This window comes from Peromyscus maniculatus, chromosome 7 (genome assembly GCF_049852395.1).
Source record: "Peromyscus maniculatus bairdii isolate BWxNUB_F1_BW_parent chromosome 7, HU_Pman_BW_mat_3.1, whole genome shotgun sequence".
In the NCBI taxonomy this organism is placed as follows: Eukaryota; Metazoa; Chordata; class Mammalia; order Rodentia; family Cricetidae; genus Peromyscus; species Peromyscus maniculatus.
Window position 1 is genome coordinate 6,334,606 of NC_134858.1, and position 20,656 is coordinate 6,355,261.

The following is a 20,656-nucleotide window of genomic DNA, read 5'->3' on the forward strand; positions in this document are numbered from 1 at the left end:
TGTGTGTGTGTGTGTGTGTGTGTGTGTGTGTGTGTGTGTGTGTATGTTTGTTTGTGAATGAGCATATGAATGAAGGTGCCCTTGGAGGCCAGAAGAGGAGATCAGATACCATGGAGCTGGAGTTACAGGAAGTTTTGAGCCATCCCATGTGGGTGTTGTAAACTGTATCTGAGTCCTCTACAGGAGCATCAGGGCTCTTAACCACCGAGCCATCTCTCCTGCCCCTGTGAGATATTTTCAATGACACACTCATTACAGATGAAGTTGAAATGATGTCACAACTTGCTGAATGAATACAGATCTGGCAAGAGTTCAAATCTCTCATTTTTAGATAAAGTCTCCATAGCCTAGAACTCACCATATACACCAGGCTGAGCTCAAATGCAGAGATCTGCCTCCCATGTGCTAGGAGCGTGCGCCATTACACTCAGCTGTGACGTTCTCTACACATTTGAATGCACATCTTTGCTCACATTATTGACTCTCTTTAAATCAAAGAAACACATCATCTTGTTCATCTTGCTCATAACTGCTTTAAACATCAGACAGTATCAACAAACATCTCCTGAAGGAAGAAATGGAAGTAAAATTGGGTTTTGTCCTTCTTGGCCCAGAAAAAAACATTTATCCCTTACCAAGGTGGGTACCCTGAACCCACCTTGCTCTCATAGGGTGAAGAAAAAACAAAAGTATAGAGTAATTGTAATATTCCTCTTCTTCATGTAATTTGATTCCAGTGTTATATTTCAAAGGTATTACTTGTCCACCAGGGAATCTTCCAGAAAATGTGTTTGCCCTCACTTTCTGGAACTTTGCTGAAGTTAAAGTGTAGTTTTCCAATAAGGCAAAAGGAACCTGGTGATTACATTTTGGTTGATGCATCATCAGAACTAAAAATAGAACAGAAAGATGGAAAACTGTTACTGGAACCTCCATCCAAAGCATGGTTAAAGAATACGGATGAGCTGGAATTGTGGCTGGCATTCATCTTTCAACCATGCAGGACAGGGTCTGAAGCCCACAGAATCTCCTGGACTCAACTTCCCAGTTCTGGCTTTACCAGGAGTTTTTGTTTTTTAAAACATGTTTTTAAGACAACCAGGTTAGCTTCAAACTTGTGTAGCCTAGGGTAACAATGCACTCCTGAGTCTTCTGCCTCTCCCTCCTGAATTCTGAGATCGCAGGCATGTGACAGCACACCCAACGCTGTCATTCATTAGGGCTCCGTTACTTGGTTTTGGCTATCGTTTTTTCTGGGACTATAAGAGAGAGGGTATATGTGATTGGGTTCCATTTACCTGTGAAAACAGGACAAAGCCTTAAATACAACATTTGGTTTTATTTATGAGACTAATTTTCTGGCCTACATGTAAAATGCAAACTACGAGGATATGAGATGATACAGAATCACCTGTTAGGACTGGGATGAAGAGTGACAGACAGAAAATATGTTTGGTTTAATTCTGTCCCCCATGTGTAAATATAATTTTATATGTTCACTTATTTCTGTTCATGCAAGTATGTATAACTGCATGTGTTTATGTGCATAGTGTGTGCAGATACCCGAAGGTCAGAGAAGAGCATCAGATTCCCTGGAACTGGAGTTACACACAGGTGACTTTGAGCAGCCTGATGTGGGTGCTAGGAACTGAGTCTGGATTTCTGCAAGAACAGTAAGCATCTGTAACCCCTGCTTCAACTAGCCACTAAATATGACTGGAGGGAGTGGCAAGTGAAAGACCGACTTTACGAAACAAAGCCAGGCAGCCCAAGTGCACACTTAGATTTGTATTTCTTGTTCTTAGTTGTTTACATTTCATTATCAGAACAAGTGTTTCTTGACCCTAGAGGCCATGGCAACTTGTACACCTCGGTGGTTTGAGAGGATAACTCATATTCCAGCTTCAAACAAGCCTTTTTCTTCTTAAACTACAGTAAACACTTGAAGAGGGCTATATGTCTTTTAGCATCTATAGAGTTCCTGATTTTACTTACTGGTAGCATTCCAAGATCATCACCAGCTTCTGTTCTGTTTTGTTTCATGTAGCTCAGGCTTGTCTCAAACTCATTATGTATCTGAGGATGACATTGATCTCCTGACCTTGCCTCCTCAGTGCTGAGATGACAGGTGTACAATGTCACACCCATGATTTTCTTATGAGTATTCATGCCTACACAAAGAAAAAAAGAAAAAAGCCATCATTTTTGAAGTCTTACAGAGACCCTGATTCCTTTGGAAGCCTTCCCCAGTCATCCCCAACAAAATTGTCTCCTCTAGCCTTGTCTTGTGTCTCCTGGCTTCACAGAGTATTACTTACACACACACACACACACACACACACACACACACACACACACACACACACATTATTGGTTGATCTGATCCCAACAGAAACCAGTAAGTAAGTGTGGTGGGATATTTGTACACTGTGTAAAGATTTATTGCTGTGATTGGTGTAATAAAACCCTGAACAGTCAATAGCTAGGCAGGAGGTATAAGTGGGATTTCCAGGGAGAGAAATAAAGAGGAGGACGAATCGAGATGCACAGGAGACACGGAGAGGAGACAAGAGGCACACAATGGAAGAGAGCTAACACCACATGGTAGAACACAGCTTAATATAAATGGGTTAATTTAAGTTATAAGATCTAGTTAGGAACAAACCTAAGCTATAGGCTGAGTTTCATAATTAATAAGAAGTCTCTGTGTCATTATTTGCCAGCTGACTGGAGGGACAGAGAAAGACTCGTTATAGTAAGGTAAATGCAGACTTCTTAAATCAGTAGGACAGTGGCTAATGAGGAGCCCAGCCGTGAGGTTTGCTGTTGTTCTTCTTAATGTTATACATATGCATGCTTTGCCCGAATATATCTTGTCTGTGTGTCCTGTGCATACAGTGCCTATGGAGGCCAGAAGGTATCAGACTTCCTGTAGCTGGTGTTACAGACGGTTGTGAACCACCATTCCTGTGCTGTGAATCAAATCCAGGTTCTCTGGAAGAGCAGCCAGGGCTCTTAACTCCTGAGTAATCTTTCTAGCCCCAACTGCAAGGTTTTAAACCCTCCTTTTTCATCCAGCCAAGTAGATGAATTTCTCTATGATTCCCTTTATAGGTTGGACATCCACATTTGACTTCTCCACTTGGAAACAGTATTTAATTTTCCTGTCTGCCACTCTCTTTCCCTGTCCTATAGAGTGTGTGCTCAAATAGTCATTATATTCAGTAATTAAACATAGCATTGTTTGGGTATGGTACTGCACACCTGAAATCACAACACTCAGGAGGTAGAGGAAGATCAGGAGTTGAAGGTTGGCCGTGGCTACACAGGGAGACTGAAGACAGGCCTGGACGGATGTTCAGCAAAATCACAAGGCCTTTCCATTTGGTAAAGAGGAAAGTACACAGACTAAAAACAGATTTTTCCTATTTATTTTCTGATGTGTAAATAAATCATCTGCCCACACATCGACGGGGCCTATTCACAGTTTCTGCTCTCCTTGCCTGGCCTCGAGCTGTACTTACAAAGGTCAGCCAGGCCTCCAGGTTTCGTCTTTGAGGTTTTCACTTTGCCTGTGCACTGAGTTCTAAATGGAGTTCTGTCCTGGGATATCCAGACAATCTGCCTTCCGAGCATCTTAAATGTCTGCACACTAACCACAGCTGTTTGGTTAGTTCATTCCAACAGCGACAAACACTGTCACTGTCCCTTGCCTTTTAAGGTAGCGATCTAGTTTAGTACGGGTGGAGGAAGGGTGGACAGGGGAAGCTATCATCATACAAGAGACCAAAACACAAACTATCATAGCAGTCTGTTCTTCGAATGTTCACTTTGAAGAGGCAAACACAGTTCGTACATTATATAAAGGAATGGGAACAATGTTGTGGCAGACCACAGCCAAATGATGGATGTGAGGTGTGAGTCTGTGTGTGGGTGTGCATGTGTGGAGGCCAGAGGCTGATTCTGGGTGTCTTCTCTACCTTATTGTTTGATACAAGCCCTCTCGTTGTTCTGGAGCTCACTGATCAGCTGGAATGCCTACCCATCCTCATGGCTCAGCCTTCTAGCTTAGGGACTACAGGCACACATAGACATGCCTGGCGTTTTGGGGGGAGCTAGAGATCTGAACTCAGATCCTCATCTTGTGTAACCAGCACTTCAGGCAATGAACTGGCTCCATGGTGAACATTTATAGGAAACTCTAAAAATCTTTTCTTTAGATTTATCTATTTTTTTATTTTATGTATATGGATGTTCTACCTGCATGTGTGTCTGTGCGCGTGTGTGCCTTGTGCTTGTGGAAGTCAGAAGAGGGCATTATGTCTTCAGGAGCTAGAGTCACAGATGGTTGGGAGCCACCAAGTGGGTGCTGTGCTTTCGACCCAGGCCCTCTGGAAGAGCAGCAATGGCTCTTGCCTGTCGAGCTGTCTCTCCAGTTCTCTGTGCAGCTCTTGACACTGTCGTGTAGGATGGTCTTTAATACACATGTTGTTCCGTCTAGGATATCAGTCATTTGTCTTGCACAAAAATTTCCTTCCTAGAATGGAGTGCCCTCTTTACTTTTGGTTAAAAACCATATGAGATATAAATAAAGACTATATTATGATTATAAATGTGTTTGTCAAGGGACCCCACATGGTACTGCCTTTTTTTTTAAAGATTGTTTTCATTTTCATTTATGTGTATGCATGTGTGTGTCTGTGAGCGTGTGTCACATGTATGCAGGGGCTTCTGGAGGATGGAAGAGGGCAATGGATCCTCAGGAGCTGGAGTCACAGAGAATTGTCACCTGCCTCCTATGGGTACAGAAGCCAAACTGCAGTCCTCTGGAAGAGCAGTGTGAACTCTTATCAGCGCTCTCCAGCCCTGGCACAGTCTTGACTACAATTTCCTAAAGGTCACTCTGTCTCATGATATTTATCGTATATTTTTCTGCAGAGATGATGTGGCATTCCTTAAGACAGACTCTTAACCCTTTACTTGTACAGGTCTTTCCATTTCTCATGCCATCGCATTCAACTCTTTCTATTAGTCGGAAATCAGTCAGTTGTGACCAAATGGACTTGAACAGTGTTGGCTCCACAACTTTGCTGTTACTGTCTGTTTTTCTTCTTTTGGGACAGGGTCTCTCTCTGTGGTCCTGGCTGTCCTGGAGCTCGCTCTGTAGGCCAGGCTGGCCTCAAAGCCACAGAGATCTTCCTGTCTCTGCCTTCCGAGTCCCGGGATTAAAGGTGCGTGCCACCATGCCTGCCCTGTTGTTGTTTTAATATAACATTTTTATTGGTACTTTGAGAATTTCACATGTGCATTCAATGTGTTTTCATCATATTCATTCCTTACTCCTCCCCTAACTCTTTCCAGGTCCACCCACTCCTTCCAGTTCCTCCCAATTTTTTTCTCTCTGTGTCTTTTTTTAACCCACTGAGTCCAATTTGCACTGCTCATATACTTGGGTGTAGGGCCAGATACTGGAGCAGGGTGACAGAGCAGGAGCCAACTCTCCATCCTACAGATACTGGAGCAGGGTGACAGAACAGGAGCCGACTCTCCATCCTCCAGATACTGGAGCAGGGTGATAGAGCAGGAGCTGACTCTCCATCCTCCAGAAGCCACCAATTGCTCAGGTAGGGTGGGGCTCACAGTCCCATCCAAGGGGACCTTTTAAAGGGGAAAGATGTACTTAATGGAAAGTCAGCGGCACATCTGACTTTACATATGGCACCGTTGAAAGCTTCTCTATGCCTAACTCTAGCTTTAACTTTTAATTGCGGTTTTCTCTCTTATAATAGGTCGGACAATCAACTCCAAAGCTACCTATATTTGAGTCTTGCTGTTCCAGAGAACATAGAGCAAAGTTAAAGGAGAACTGCTGGCTCTCTGAGGTCCATGTGTCCTGTGATGGTTTGAATGAGAATGGCCCCCATAGGCTCACATATTTGAATACTTGGTCCCAAGTTGGTGAAACTGTTTGGAAAGATTAGGAGATGTGGCCTTGTTGGAAAGAGTGTGTTACTGAGGGTTAGCTTTGAGGTTTCAAAAGTCCCTGCCATTCCCAGTTAGCTCTCTCTCTGCCTCCTACTTACAGATAAGGTTGTGAGCGCTCAGCTACTGCTCCAACACCATGACCACCTGCCTGCTGCCATGCTCTCTGCCATGAAGGTCATGGACTCTAGCCCTCTGGAACTGTAACCACTATAAACTCTTTCTTCTATAAGTTGCCTTGATCATGATGTCTCTTCACAGTAACTAGAATATGCCATGCCACTCTCTCAGCAAAGAGACAGTACAGTACTCCAACTGCCCATTTGGGTCATTTGGTACACCTTGTGGTCTGGAGGGGGCAGGGCCCTCAGAATTAACCACTGTAGCAGAACTGAAGTAGGCAGAGAGGTGAACCTTCTGTAAGGAAGTGGAATTGCTGAAGACCTGACAGTGACAGATGGCCACTGTGCTATCATAAGCACCTGCAGTATTGCTTGTCCAATTTTATGGGCTCAAAGAGATGGCTTTGCCAACATTCTCAGCAGTTAGCGAGACTAACTCTTCTAACAATTTTTTGTTGGTGTTTAAGTTGGAGAGCTACTTTAGTTTTTGCTTTTTTGAAAAATAGTAAATGAAATGTATTTATTTTATGTGTGTGTATATGTATGTGTTGGGGTACAAAGTGAAGGCCAGAGGACAGCTTTCAGGAATCCATTCTCTCTTTGCACCATGTGGGTCCTTGGGATCAAACTCAGGTCCTCAGCTCGGCAGCGACCATCCTTAAACCTTGAGTGCCACTCTACTGGCACACATTAGGTACTTTACAAGTCTGTTTTCACCAGGCACAGTAGCACACAGCTGTAATCACAGCACTTGGAAAGTGGAGACAAGAGGATCAGTAGTTCAAGGCTATCCTCAACCACAGACTGAACTCAAGGCTGCCTAGAGATCCATGAGACCTTGCCTCAAAAACATTTTTTTCTGTTTTCTGAACAGAAGGGATATATAAATAGGCATCTAAATTTCCTTCTCAAAGTAAAAACAATTTGGCACATTTTATGACCTAAAAAGAAATCTGAAATATTTTGCAAGTGGTTGCAAACAATAAGAAAACATTGCTTTAAATATATCCTAACATTGCTTTAAATATATTCTTTTGTAAAAAGAAATATCAATATGCACACATAAAAAATCTGCAACATTTTTTCCCAGTTGGAAATAATGTTTGGCACAAAAGTTATTATCAAGCTTTGCAGTTAGTACCATTTAAAAAGTAAGTTTCAAAATTAGAGCACTTAGGAACAGCAAAACCTCAGTTCATATGTTAATGAACTACAATGTCATTGCCATTGGGATATTAAATACTGTGATTTGAGAGTCAAATGCCCTCTTAGGCTCATGGCTTTGAGTACTTGTCCAAATTGGTCGTGCTGTTTTGTGGGGGAGAGGGCATGTTCAGGAGTAGATCTTAACTAGAGAAAATGAGCCACCTCATTTTTTGTCCAGCAATTCTCATCTGTTTTCAGCCCTTGGTCTGCAAAGGTGTGAGGAATCTCGGCCACACAGCCCTGTAAACATGAACTCTTCCGTGTCTTCCTCACCATGGTGAATGGTTCCTTCTCAAACCATGAGCCAACATCAATTCTCCTTTCTTTGAGTTACTTCTATTATATATTCTGTCACAACAATGAGAGAAGAAACTAAAAGAGAAAAATTTAAAAATATGATATAGAGCCAGGCGAGGTGCCACAAACCTTTAACCTTTAATCTCAGAACTGAGGCAGAGGCAGGAGGATCTCTGAGTTCAAGGCCGGCATGGTCTACAGAGTTCCAGGACAGCCAGGGATACACAGAGAAACCCTGTCTCAAATAGCCAAAAAAGAAAAGAAGAAAGAAAGAAAAGAAAAAAATACTGATGAACCTCTCCTTAAAATTTTTTCTAGAACATCAAGATTGGATGGTAGGGAGAATTTGGACAGAATGATGGAGAGACCCAGGGAAAGCAAGCAGCCTCTTCAGAAGTGTGGTTTCCCATGGGCCGTTGTCAGAGAAAGTGAAGACATGAGTGGGGAGAGGCAGGAAGTGAAGGAGTCCCAGGAATACCTGCTGGAAAGCTGGGTGTGCCCGCCTAATTTATATTCCTAAAACGAAGCTGAACCCATGGCAATGCACAGGTGTGTGTGGTACTGGAGCCTGGACCTGAGGCCTCACAAACACTGGACTAGTGCTCTGCCTCTGAGCTACAGCCTGGGTCCTTTTAAACATGTAAGATAGGTATTATTGTTAATATTCATTGTCAACTTGCAGGAATCACCTTGGAGACAAGCCTTTAGGCACCTCTTGACCAGGTTCTTTGAGGTGGAATGACCCACATGATCAGTGAATGGTTCAGTTCCCTGGGATCTGGTGGAACACTGCATAAAAATGAGCTGAGCTAGACTGTTCATCTCTCTCCTCTTCCCAGCTGGATGCAGTGTGACCAGGTGAGGTGCCTCTTCAAGCTGTGGCTGCCTTGACTTCCCTGCCAGGACATTGCACCCTCAAACTGTGAGCCAACATTGACCCTTCATTTCTTTCTTTTTTTTTTTAACATAATTTCTTTATTGAATCTTTGGGAATTTTACATCATGCATCCCAATTCCACTTATATCCCAGTCCCTCCATTTCCTTCCCCCGCCCACTGCAGTGGCCCCCCAAATGAAAGCTGAAAAGAAAAAAACAAAACAAAAAGAAAAACAAAGAACAAACAAAAGCCCCAAAGAACAAAAACAAAACAAAACAAAAAAAAACAGCAGAAGAACCTCTTCCCTCCTCCATCTTTCCCGCCTCTCCAACATCTTTTCCTTTTACCTGGTGGCACTGGGAGCAGTGTGTCACACAGTGTACCCTTTTGTCCTATCTACTTTACTAGCAAATGTTCATTGCAGTGAGTCACTGGTCTGGTTCAAGGCCTCTGATTTCTGGTACACCATCATCTCAGGATCCTCACTGAAGCTCCTCTCAGATATCCCTTGGCTACCCCTAGTCTAGGAGATTCTGTGGTTGTCCTTCTATAGGTCCAGTTTCTTTACCAGCTCCAGCAGGTCCTAGATGGGGTAGATATTAAGGTGGGCCAACCCTAGGCCTGGCTGTGGGCCTGGGTGGTAGTGGAGCTGGTCAGTCCAAGCCACCATGGTTGCCTCCCTCAGGTAAGACGTGGAGCCAGTTCCCTATGCCCATGTCATCAGGGTCAGCTGTCCCACCCCTCACCACAGGGTCAGCTCTCCCATGCCCCTGGTGAGGGGTGGGACCATCTCTCCCTAGTGTCAGGGGACGGCTCTCCCATGAGGGTCAGGACCAGTTCTCCAACTGCAGTGACCAGCAAGGGGCAGTCCAAGCGAAGGACAGGGCTGGCTCAGCATGGCCTTCTGATTCCATCATACATGGTGCCCATGACTACCTAAGGAGACATGGGCCACAGCTGCAGCAGTACCACAGACCCAGATGTGGCCCTCAGCAGCAGCTCTGCCCTAAACAACACCATGGCATTGGGTGGCAGCACAGGCTACTCAGATCTGTGTGGTCCCAGCTTCAGCATGGCCCTGTGCCACCAACATGGACGCAGGTGGCTGACCTGACCCTGGTCATCTGTTATTATTCTGGAGTCACATGACCACGCATACACTGTCAGCAGTCAGGCAAAACACTTAGTCACTCCAGGGCCTTATGTCCTATGTGATCCATGTGCAGCATGGTCATGTAATCTGCACACAGCATGATCCCATAATCTATGTGTATGTGTGGCGTAGCTATGTAAGCCCATAAACACATGCCGAGGTGACCTATGAAAGCAGACTCTACCCACTCCCTGCTTTCTCTCCCTCTCACCAGAGGCAGTGTGCATCTCTCTCTCTCTCTCTCTCTCTCTCTCTCTCTCTCTCTCTCTCTCTCTCTCTCTTCCCCCTCTTCCCTCCACCCTCTGCACCTTTTTTTAAAGTAGGCTTACTCTCCTCCACCATTTCCTTCCCTAACAAAAACTCTTAAAGTGGGTTCTGTTGTACCTTGTGTTTTCTCGTGCCTGGCAAATAATGCCGACAAATAAATAACATCATCCACACACACCACCTTCAATGGCAACATGGGCCATTGACTTCAACAGAGACCCTAGCTGCAGTAGAGCCATGGACTCAGACATGGCCCTCACCAGCAACCCAGGCCTCAGCCAACACCATGGCCCCTAGTGGTATCGCAGGCCACTCAGATGTGTATAGCCCCCAGACTCCAACAAGGCCACAAGTTGTAGCCCAGACCCAGGCCTCTGAGCAGCCCTTGGTGGTCACATGTGTAAACGGATGGTTCTCTCCTGACCACCAATTCCCAAATAATCTCTCAGAGGCTTATAGTAATTACACATGTTTGGCAAATGAGTGACACTTATTTCTAGCTAGCTCTTACATTTAAATTAACCCGTATCTCTTACCTATGTTTTGTCAAATGGTTCGTGGCTCATCACCTCATTTTCTACACATCTTGCTTTCTCAGAGGCCGGCTGGAGTCTGCCCTGCTCTGCCCTCCTTGTGTCTCCATTTGGCCTTCCCACCCAGCCCTATTCTGCCTGGCTATAGGCCAAAACAATTTTATTATCAACCAATGACAGAGACACATATTCACAGTGTACAGATGGACATCCCACAACACACATGGGTCATGGACTTCAACACAGACCCTGACTGTGGTAGGACCACAGACCCAGACATGGTCCTTTGTGGGTCTGGATATCACCGTGGCCCCAGGTGGCACCACAGGGCACACAGATTGGCATGGCCCCAGTGGTAGTGTGACCCGTGGACACCAACATAGCCCCAAGTGGTGGCCCAAACCCCAGAAATCCACATGGCCCTCATGGCAACAAGAACCACGGACATCAACACAGATCCTGGCTGCAGTAGGGCCATGGACCAAGACATGGTCCCCAGCTGCAGCCCTGGCTCAGATGTCACCATGGCATTGGATAGCAGTATGTGTCATTTAGATCTGTATGGTCCCAGATGCAGCATGGCCCTGGGCAACAACATGCACAGTCCTCAGTTGCAATAGGACTCACAGATGTCGACTCAGACATGGCCTTCAGCATCAGCTTTAGCCTGGACAACATCATGGCCTCTGATCACAGCATAGGACACCAAGATCCGAGTGGCTCTGGTGGCAGCATGGCTCTTGGACACCTACATAGCCACCAGTGGCAGCCCCATACACTGGGCATCCTTGTGGCCTTTGGTGGCAACATGGACCATGGATAGCCACACAGACCCTGGCTATGGTAGGACCACAGACCCAGACATAGCCTTTGGTAACGAGCTGGACCTGGACATTACCATGGCCCAGGTGGCAAACAGACCTCCCACTGATATCAACCTACTCCTCACCACCTTAACTTCTTCCATTCTGCCTCTTTCCACAGCACATGAACCATTCAGCATCTCATTCTCTCCCATTTCTCCACTGCATACTTATTCATTATAACGGGACCCACCAGCCCAGCATTGTAGGGTGGCTTGTAGCCATCTGACCTGGATGGCATCAGATGAGTCATGGATGTCTTCTTGCCTGCCCAGGTCTTGATGACCCAGGCTGGCCTTTGGGTGGCCTGCACCCATCTGAGCCATGTGGCATCAGATAGACCACGGATATCTTCCTGCCAGCTGTCTTGAGAACCCAGGCTCAACCCATCATTTCCTCAGTTGCCGTTGTCAGGGTATTTTGTCACAGCAGCAGAAGATTGACAAAGACAACAGGGGCTGCCCAATTTGCCCAGGCTGGCCTTGAACTCATGATGCCTCAGCCTCCTGAGTAGCTAGGATTACAGGCCTGTACCATAAAGCTGGGTGATAGTTACTATTGTTATTTGTTTTTATTCTTTTGGGGGCCTCCCATCCAGCTCCCAAATAAATCACACATGGAGGCTTATTCTTACAAATGTCCAGCCTTAGCTTGGCTTGTTTCTTGCCAGCTTTTCTTAAATTATCACGTCTACCTTTTGCCTCTGGGCTTTTCCTGTTCTGTAAATCTTCCTCTTACTCTGTGGCTTGCTGTGTGGCTGAGCGGCTGGCCCCTGATGTCCACCCCTTCTCTGGCTACTAGATCTCTCCTCCCAGATCTCTCCTTCTGTACATCCTCTCTGTCTGCCAGCCCCACCTGTCCTTTTTCCTGCCTCACTATTGGCCATTCAGTTTTTATTACATCATCAGGTGTTTTAGACAGGCAAAGTATCACAGTTTCACAGAGTTAAACGAATGCAACATAAACAAAGTAACACTCCTTAAAACAATATTCTACAAGTTCCTGACATCCATAAGGTACAGATCAAAAGCCGCTGACGCTTTCCAGGTTAACTCTTTGCCTGCTGTACAGTTTTGCCATTACCTTTGCTGTTTTATTTCCTAACACACTTCAGGAACATTAAATTGTCTCCTCAGGAAGCTTGATCAGAAGTCACAGAGTGAAAACGAAAAAGTCATTAAGGGAAGTTTTGTGACGAAGGGGCTGGACAGACAGCTCTGTGGTTAAGAGCGCTTGCTGCTTTTGCAGAGGACCTGGATTTAGGTTCTGGTACCACATGGAGCAGCTCACAACCACCTGTAACTCCAATCCAATGGATCTGTTGCTCTCTCCTGGCCTCCAACAGCACACACACATTTATGCATACACATACACATAAAAATAGTAAAATAAATCTTTTTAAAAGAGCTTTGCAGAGAAAAATGACAGACAAAAATCTCAGTTTCAGATTAAACAGAAAGACTGGGGGGAAATGCAATCCCCAAAGCAGGTTGACCATGTTGATCTGAAGAGAGGAGCTGGAGGTCATGGAGACTTTACTAAAATCAACAACTCAAGAGGGATTGAAAGCACACAGCTGCGGAGAAACAAATTCACATATCATGTGTCCTGGGGTCTGATTAAGAAAAAAGGGCCATAACTTAGGAATATTTCATAAATTATAGAAGCATCTAAGCCACATAATTAAGAGGCATTTCAAAATGATAGTTCAGTGCTTAAAATAGTCTTGTGGCTTTTTTCTTCTAAAGATGGGATAATGCTTTTGGTGTAAGAGAAAATGGTCCTATGAGAATTAAAATATGCTCAGTGTATAAAATAACTACATGGTATTCTCAGAATGTGGTTTTGAAAACATATGCTGATCCTATATATTCTGCAGATTTGACAATGTCTATAGCATATAGACAATATATATATACTAGCTAAAATACTGATTTAAACATTTTCAGATATGCTATGAATACAATGACTTTAAATAAAGAGTGAACATTTTATACTAATTTGGCTTATTTTATCATCACCTGCCTTTCTACAATATATCTGATTATCTACAATTTATTAGGCTGTAAGTGTGAGTCTGCAGTGAGTTTTTGTTTTCAAGAGCAGAATGATGAAAACTCAATGTTGGAGATTTAAGTACATTTTAAAATAGGTCATTGGATGACTTAGGGGACTCTGTTCCCTTCTTCTATCATATCAGTCCTAGGGGTCAAACTCAGGCCATCAGATGTGACAAGTAGATGGCTTTACCTGATAAGCCATCTTCACAACCCTAAAAGCTCTATCACATTATCCTTGGGTACTCGAGTTCTGTTACAGCTGGAGAGTGACTGACTGACTGGCTGCCTAAAGCCACACTAGTCAGTCAGGAATCTAGGTGTTGACTGACAAATCCCCAGAAGTGCTGGGTCTGGAAGAGCCTGAGGGAACAGAGCAGACAGAGATCCTGACCCTGCTCATAGGCTCCTCCATGAGTCACTTCTGTTTACAAATCTCAAGGCACCGAGTTCCATGCATTCAGTAAGATATCCAACCCCAACTCTTTCATATCTGTTCATAAACGTCACTAAGGACAGTTAAAACAGACTTTCTTAGGCTCCTGAAAAATTGCCTGTTTGGTAACAAGGAAACTTTTTTTTTATTTTCTCAGACATTTAAAGAGAATTTATTGCAAGAGAGGAGGTAAGCATCCTGGCACAAACCTGCACTCTCCATTTTTGGCAGGCAGAGATAGTAGAGTCATGAGTTCAAGGCCAGCCTGTGCTACATGAGAGATCCTGTCATCAAAACAAAATGCAAACAGTGGTCAGCCTTTAATATAGACAGGCATGACTGGTCAAAGCACTGAGAATAAGTGACTGAATGCTGAGCACTAAAAGGCACATCTACATCATTCACCCCCTCCATCCCACACAGGGCTCAGGGCATATCACAGAAGAGGGGGCAGAAAATATGTGAGAGCCAGGGATAAGGAGAAGAGCTGTGAATGCTGTTGTTTGCACTGGACAGGACATGGCCATTGCCATGCAGCTGTGGTTACCTACATAAAACCTGGAGAGGATCAAGCAAAGAAACATTTTCAGCATGTGTGGGGAAGGGACTGAGGAGGCCTCATTTGTAGCAGAAGAGCTATTGATTGATGGCTGTTGGAAGAAGAGAGTCATTTTTCCTTGGGAGGATGGTCACGGATAGGTTCCCTAGGCTCTAGCAGATGGACCCACACTCATGCTTATGTGGGTAACACTAATGGACCTCAATGGGTTATGGAATGGGAGAGAAGAAAGGAGCAGATTGTGTGACCTGTATTATCCCTATGTAGTGTATAATACAACTCAGAGCTACCTAAGATTGCACTTAATTGTGTAAAACTGGAAAACCATTCAGGCTTACAGCTCCTAAACGAACGTGCTGACCCTGGCATTGATTTGCACTTGAGACAGCGCTGACGACTCAGAGCGACTGGGACTCTTCCACCAGTAGCGCTGGCTGTCTTCCTAAGCGGTTTTACAAGAAGGCACACAGTGCACCATCGGCGGAGGGCCAGCAACTCCAGACTCCCTTCCTCCTGCTGTAGAGCACGTGGCTCTTGCTGCAGTGAGGATCCTTTGGGTCACAGGCAAACAGTGCTGTGTCCCGGTGTGTGTGTGTGCCCCGAATCTCTTCTCAGACCCCGTCCCCAGCCTTAAAACACAAAACTAGAAAACAAAACCCTTCCACTTTTCCTGGCGCCGCACCAACTTCAAATCACATTCTGGATTCAGATTGAAGGAGCCATACTCATTTCTTTAACAAAAATCATTTTTATGGGTTTGGCCAGATGGCACCTTTTAATTTTAACAATTCTCATGAGTGTTTCAATGTAATAGTGCATTTTGTGAGATAATAACACATAATTATTATTATCTACTATTATGCAATGACCTCATGGTGGGGTATAAACACTAATTAATTGAGGTTTACAAAGCCCTGTGAGCAGAGTGGCTATGATGCGCTCACCCCTCATTTCTCTAAAGGCTGCTTTGAAGTCTTTGAATAGTTAAATAATGATTATAATTCTCGCTGCTATCTTGGATAAGTGAAGCTGACTTGTTTTTATCTTTTCCTATGGTTTTCAAATGATTTATCACTCATGATTTCTGAAAATAACTGGAGAAATTTAACTAGTTAATTCTGACTCAGGGCCAGTTGTGTGGTGGATGCCCGTAATCCTTGCACTGGGGAGGTGGAGGCTGGAGGATCAGGGTTCAACTACAAAACAACCTCATGGCTAGCCTGAGCTGTGTAAGGTCCAGCCTCAGTAAAACAATAATAGTTTGAGTAAGGCTTGAAACTCCATGCCAGCCAGAGCTGCACAGTGACACCTTACCCCAAAAAGTAAATCAAGAAAATGTAAAGCCAAGAGCATGCAAAGTTCATTTTTAGAAGACCTGCTTGATTCATACATTTTCAAGAAATATCAAAGGCCTGTTTTGTACCAGTCTATTTAAAAGTTTTGGTGACACATGCCTCTAATCCCAGCACCAGGGAGGCTGAGGCAGAAAGATTACATGGTCAAGGCCAGCCCAGGCATAGTGAGGTTCTGTCTCAAAAAAGACAGAGGGGGAAATGTTGGGTAGGTTTGGAATATAACAATATGTAAATAAATAAACAAGGGGAAGAATGGTGTTTTTTATGAAATGTGCAGTCTAACACCTGGGTGGTAAGCAGAAATCTATGATATGATTATAGATTACTGTTTTGAATTTGTTTTGAATGATTTACTATGACTTGAATAACAGTCTCCACCAAAATTCATGTTGCAATTTTTTAATTTCTTGTTTTGTTTGTTTTTCTTTTGAGACAGTGTCTCATTATGGAGCCCTGACCGGCCTGAAGCTGCTTATAAAGGCTAGGTGAGATCCAATGGCCTCTGCCTCCTAAGTGCTAGGATTACAGATATACACCACCATGCCCACACCAAATGTTTGGTCCTTTGTTTGTTTGTCTTTTTGAGACAGGGTCTCATTCTGTGCTCAGACTGGCCTGGAATACTCTATGTTGCTGAGGCTGGCCTTGAACTCATGATTCCTCACCTTCTGTCTCCCAAGTGCTAAGATTACAAGCACACACCAATGTAGCTGGTTTTGGTGCAAACACTAAAAGACAGGGTCTTGCTAGACAGCCTTGCCTGTCTTTGGATGCACTCTATGTAGTATGGGATGGGGTGGCCTAACATTCAGAGAAATTCCCATACCTCAAACTGCTAAGTGCTAGGATTACAAGTGTGTGGCTTCCACACCCGGTATTGTGTTGACATTACTAGAGTGTTAAACGTTGAGACATTTGTTACAGTTTAAGTGTGAAACGTCCCCCACAGTCTCACGTGTTTGAGCCCTTGGCCCCCAGCAACCAGAGCTGTTTTAGAAGGCTGTGGGGGCCTAGGTGGGAGGGCCGCTGGGGGATGCTGGTAACTGAGGAAGGGTCTTGGTGTTATATCACACACAGCTCTCCCACTTTGAGACATGTGGTTACACATACATAAACATAACCTGTTTGTATATGTATATAAAAATAACATACGTGTATATGTGTCTACACATATCTTTCTGTTGCTGACCCACTGACATGTGAATGAACAGCTTCACATGCCTGCTGACACGACCATGAGCCACACCACTGTCACTCCACAGCAGAGTGTATCCTCAAGCTCTGAGCTAAAACAAATCCTTCCTTCTTTAAGTTCCTTCTCCTCAGGTATTTGGTCCCTAATGAGACCTAACTGATGCAAGTGTTAGGAGGCTGTGAGATTACCTCTGTTACAAAAGGGAGCTTGGACCTTTGGTTTCTTTGTTCTTCTGGCTTGAACATGGGTAGATGAAGCATTCAACGGGCCGTCTTGGAATCAGAACCACGGATCTGCCCATGCCTTCATACTCAATTTTGTGGACTTTCAGACACAAGAATGCATTTCTGCTCACTCGGAGTCACCCAGTGAGTGGCAGTCTGCTACAGATGGTATAATGGTGACATACTTCATGGTGGATCCTATGTCCATACAGGCTCTAACACTTACAAGCTTTATGTCTGGGAAAACTGCCTGAGTGTATGTGTTCACTTTTCTAAGTCATGAGATGGAAAAATAAAAACAACACATTGAGATTGACTGTTGTGAAGTGTTTTATCACAAATGGTTTGGTTTGCTGCTCTCATAAGACTGACTTCTAAGCGATTTAGAGTTGCTAGGCAAACAAGGCAAGGAGATTTCCTGAGACACTGCTGGTATTCTTAGAGGTGGGGTGTAACCTCAGGCCATTAAAGTCTGGGTTGTGCACTTGACTCTGGGCTGACGTCACCCTGAAGCAATGACTGCAGCTGAGAGAGTCACACTTGTGATTTCATCTAATCCACGTAGGAACCCTACACAGATGAGGACATTATTGTCGCCTCTTGAGGCCACTCCACTGCAGTCCTAAAGCATCCCTAGCAGCTGGGCAGGTTTCCTTCCTCAGAGATGAAGCTTCCTTTGTGGGGCCATCTCTCCAAGCTCTGGTTGCAAATCTTTTCTACACTCTCTCTTTGTCCAGCAGTGCTGGCTACGAATCACTGTGTAGGATTGGTTAGTTAGGGTTACCCAGACTGGCCTGGAACTTATTCTGTATCCAAAGCTAGATTCAAACTCTTGATTCCCCTGCCTCTGCCTCCTAAATACTGGTTTTGACTTGGCAATGTTTTTTTTAAAAAAATGAAAAATTTTTTGAAGACTTAAAAAAATTTTTTTATAAACTTAAGTCACTTTCTTTTTACATAATCACTGGAGGTTTCACAGGGGTTGTGCTAATTATATATGACTCTGCTTAAATATATATCATAAATAAAAATTGTAACTAGTAAGGGGTATGCTGATATTAATTTAAATTGTTAATATTTCTGATATATAAATATAATGGTGATGGGGAAATCATCACATCAAAATTTTATATTACTAAAAAAATCTGTAATCACTCTGGAAAGAGAGCTGGTTTAAAAATGTTTTAAAGTTTTGTTTGTTTGGTCTATTGACAGGGTTTCTCTGTGTAGCCTTGGCTGTCCTAGAACTCTCTGGGCAGACCAGGATGGCCTCAAACTCACAGAGATCTGCCTGCCTCTACCTCCCGGGTGCTGGGATTAAAGGTGTGTGCCACCACTACCTGGCTTAAAATATTTTGTTGTTGTTTGTGGTTGTGACAAAAAATAAAATTTCTCTGCTGTGTTTGATGAGGCACAATGTTAATCTCAGCATCCCAAAAGCAGAGACAGGCGGGCCCCTGTGCGTTCTGGGCCAGTTGCTGTGAGAAAACACTCTGACAGGAGCAATTAGGAAAGAAAGATGCATTTGGTCCAGCTTCTGGGAGGAGGTTGGGAGAACTGATCAGAATGCTGTGCACATTTGTGCTCGGCTCATTCTCTCCCTTTGTTATGGTCTCAGGTCCCTGCTTGGGAAACGGTCCCACCTACTTCCTTTCTACATCAAGAACCCTCATATAGTCCCTTACTGGTGCACCTGGAGACTTGTCTTCTGGATTATTCCAGATCCTGTCATGTTGACATTTGACACCAACCTTCACATCATCTTCAACATTTATTTTAAAGACTTCTGTTTATTGGACTAGAGGGATGTCTCAGGGGCTATGAACCCAGAACCCTCATGACAGCTCACAACTGCCTGTAACTCAAGTTCCAGGAAATCAGATGCCCTTCACAATACTTTCCTTCTGTGACTGATTTATTTCACTCAGTATGATGCTTTCGAGTTGATCAGTGTTGTAGCATGTAGTAAGACTACCTTGGGATTTTGTGCATGCATGCCAGGGAAATCTAAGAGTTCCCTTTTGCTATGTATAAGTCATAACAGGGTGGGAGGACACGGTATGGATGTGGAAGTGGGCAGGACACTTACCTGGGAAAGCTGGCCTTTATGGTCAAGCCCCCATGACCCTTTCCTCCAGAAGGACAACAGCCATCCTGAGCCAGTTCCAGCTTTACCTCCCCTCCCACACACAAGGTCACTGCGGCACACAAACTTCTGAAGACGTTTAAACCATAGGCTTTGTTAGATCGGAATTTCTTTACCCATTTGTCTATGGATGTTTTGTTAGTGGGGAAACTGAGGTTCTTTAGGGGGAGTTTCTTAGTCTCCATAACAAAAGAAGTTAGGCACAGGGTGGTTTTCTTTTTCTTTTTCTTTTTAAGTTGAAGGCCAATTTTGTTAGACTTTAAGAGAAAAACAAGAAGTCAGATTGCCAGGTCTCAAAGTCAGCACAAAGGGCTGAGATGACTATTTAACATACCAAAGCGAACCTGGCCACCAGCTTCTCCCAGCATCCCTCAGTCCCTACCTGTAACAGGGCATGACTGGCATACCCTCTCCCTTACCCTAAACTTCTCCAGCCCAGGGACTGGGCAGCTCTTCCCCGACATGTCCTTCTCTAGATAATCCAGCCATTTTGGTTATGAGAGATGAAGACAGGAAACATTGACCTTGCAGGTTAAGAGTTCGGTTTGCACTTACGCTTAAGTTCCTGTTTGTCCTGTGTGTGTCTGACCCATCTGCAACGGATGTGCTTGATCACCTGTGGGCAGGAGGGCCACAGGCAGGAAATACGTCAGGATGTGTGCTTGCCCCTGATTGGACCTGATAGAAAATGTGGTGAATTGTGGGGCTGTCTTTTTAAGCCCTTTCAAAACATGGCCATTTTCTGGGAACCCAGAGATGGGCCTGGGCAGAGTCCATCCTCCTGGCCAATATTTAATGGAAGCTTGCTAGTGATCTTTTTCTTGACTGGTGTGATTAATAGTTACCCTGCCCTTTCATCTATCCTTTACTCTCCCCTCCCCACCCCTCCTCACACGACCGGGCTCAGGGTCATGTTCACTCTGGATCCTTCCAGATGCCGCTGATTATGCTCTCCCCTTTATCTACAATAAACCTTCTTCTCCACCATACCTGGGAGCAGTCTTGTCTTCCTTTTTATTTCTTTTTTTCATTCACAGGCAAGCTGTAAATCTTGACAGTTGCCTGGAAAAGGGATATGGAAAGAGAGAAAGCCATCCTGATTGCCATGGAGTCCACAAGGCAGAGGTGGGCTTTAGGAGTGAGAAAGCCCAGAATGCCAGGGAAAGCATGCTTATGCTTTGGACAATATCTCCCTTTCTCCACAAAAAAGGAGATTAAAAAAAGTTATACTTTTCTGAGTTGTAACTCTTCAATTGTTCACTGCTTTTATAACCCCGAGGAAGGACTTTGTGAATCCTGTAGCTTGCATGAGCTTCCTGTGCCTTATACATTTCCTGGGCTTCCTGAGTCTACGTCTCCCCTCTTCCTCCAGGAGGGGAAGTG

The 20,656-nt window shown here is 44.4% G+C and overlaps 1 long non-coding RNA gene across 3 annotated transcripts; it reads right to left on the reverse strand.

Moving 5' to 3' along the window:
* LOC143274177 (uncharacterized) lies at nt 1-19,946 on the reverse strand. Of its 3 annotated transcripts, XR_013052602.1 has the most exons (5): nt 8,833-9,276; nt 7,473-7,682; nt 1,996-2,171; nt 659-890; nt 1-565 (listed from the first exon to the last, which is right to left on the reverse strand). It is a non-coding gene; the product is annotated as an uncharacterized LOC143274177 (long non-coding RNA). The 3 variants fall into 3 exon arrangements; XR_013052604.1 differs by lacking the exons at nt 7,473-7,682; nt 8,833-9,276 and adding an exon at nt 19,829-19,946; XR_013052603.1 differs by lacking the exon at nt 7,473-7,682.
* Between the last annotated feature and the right edge of the window lie 710 nt (nt 19,947-20,656).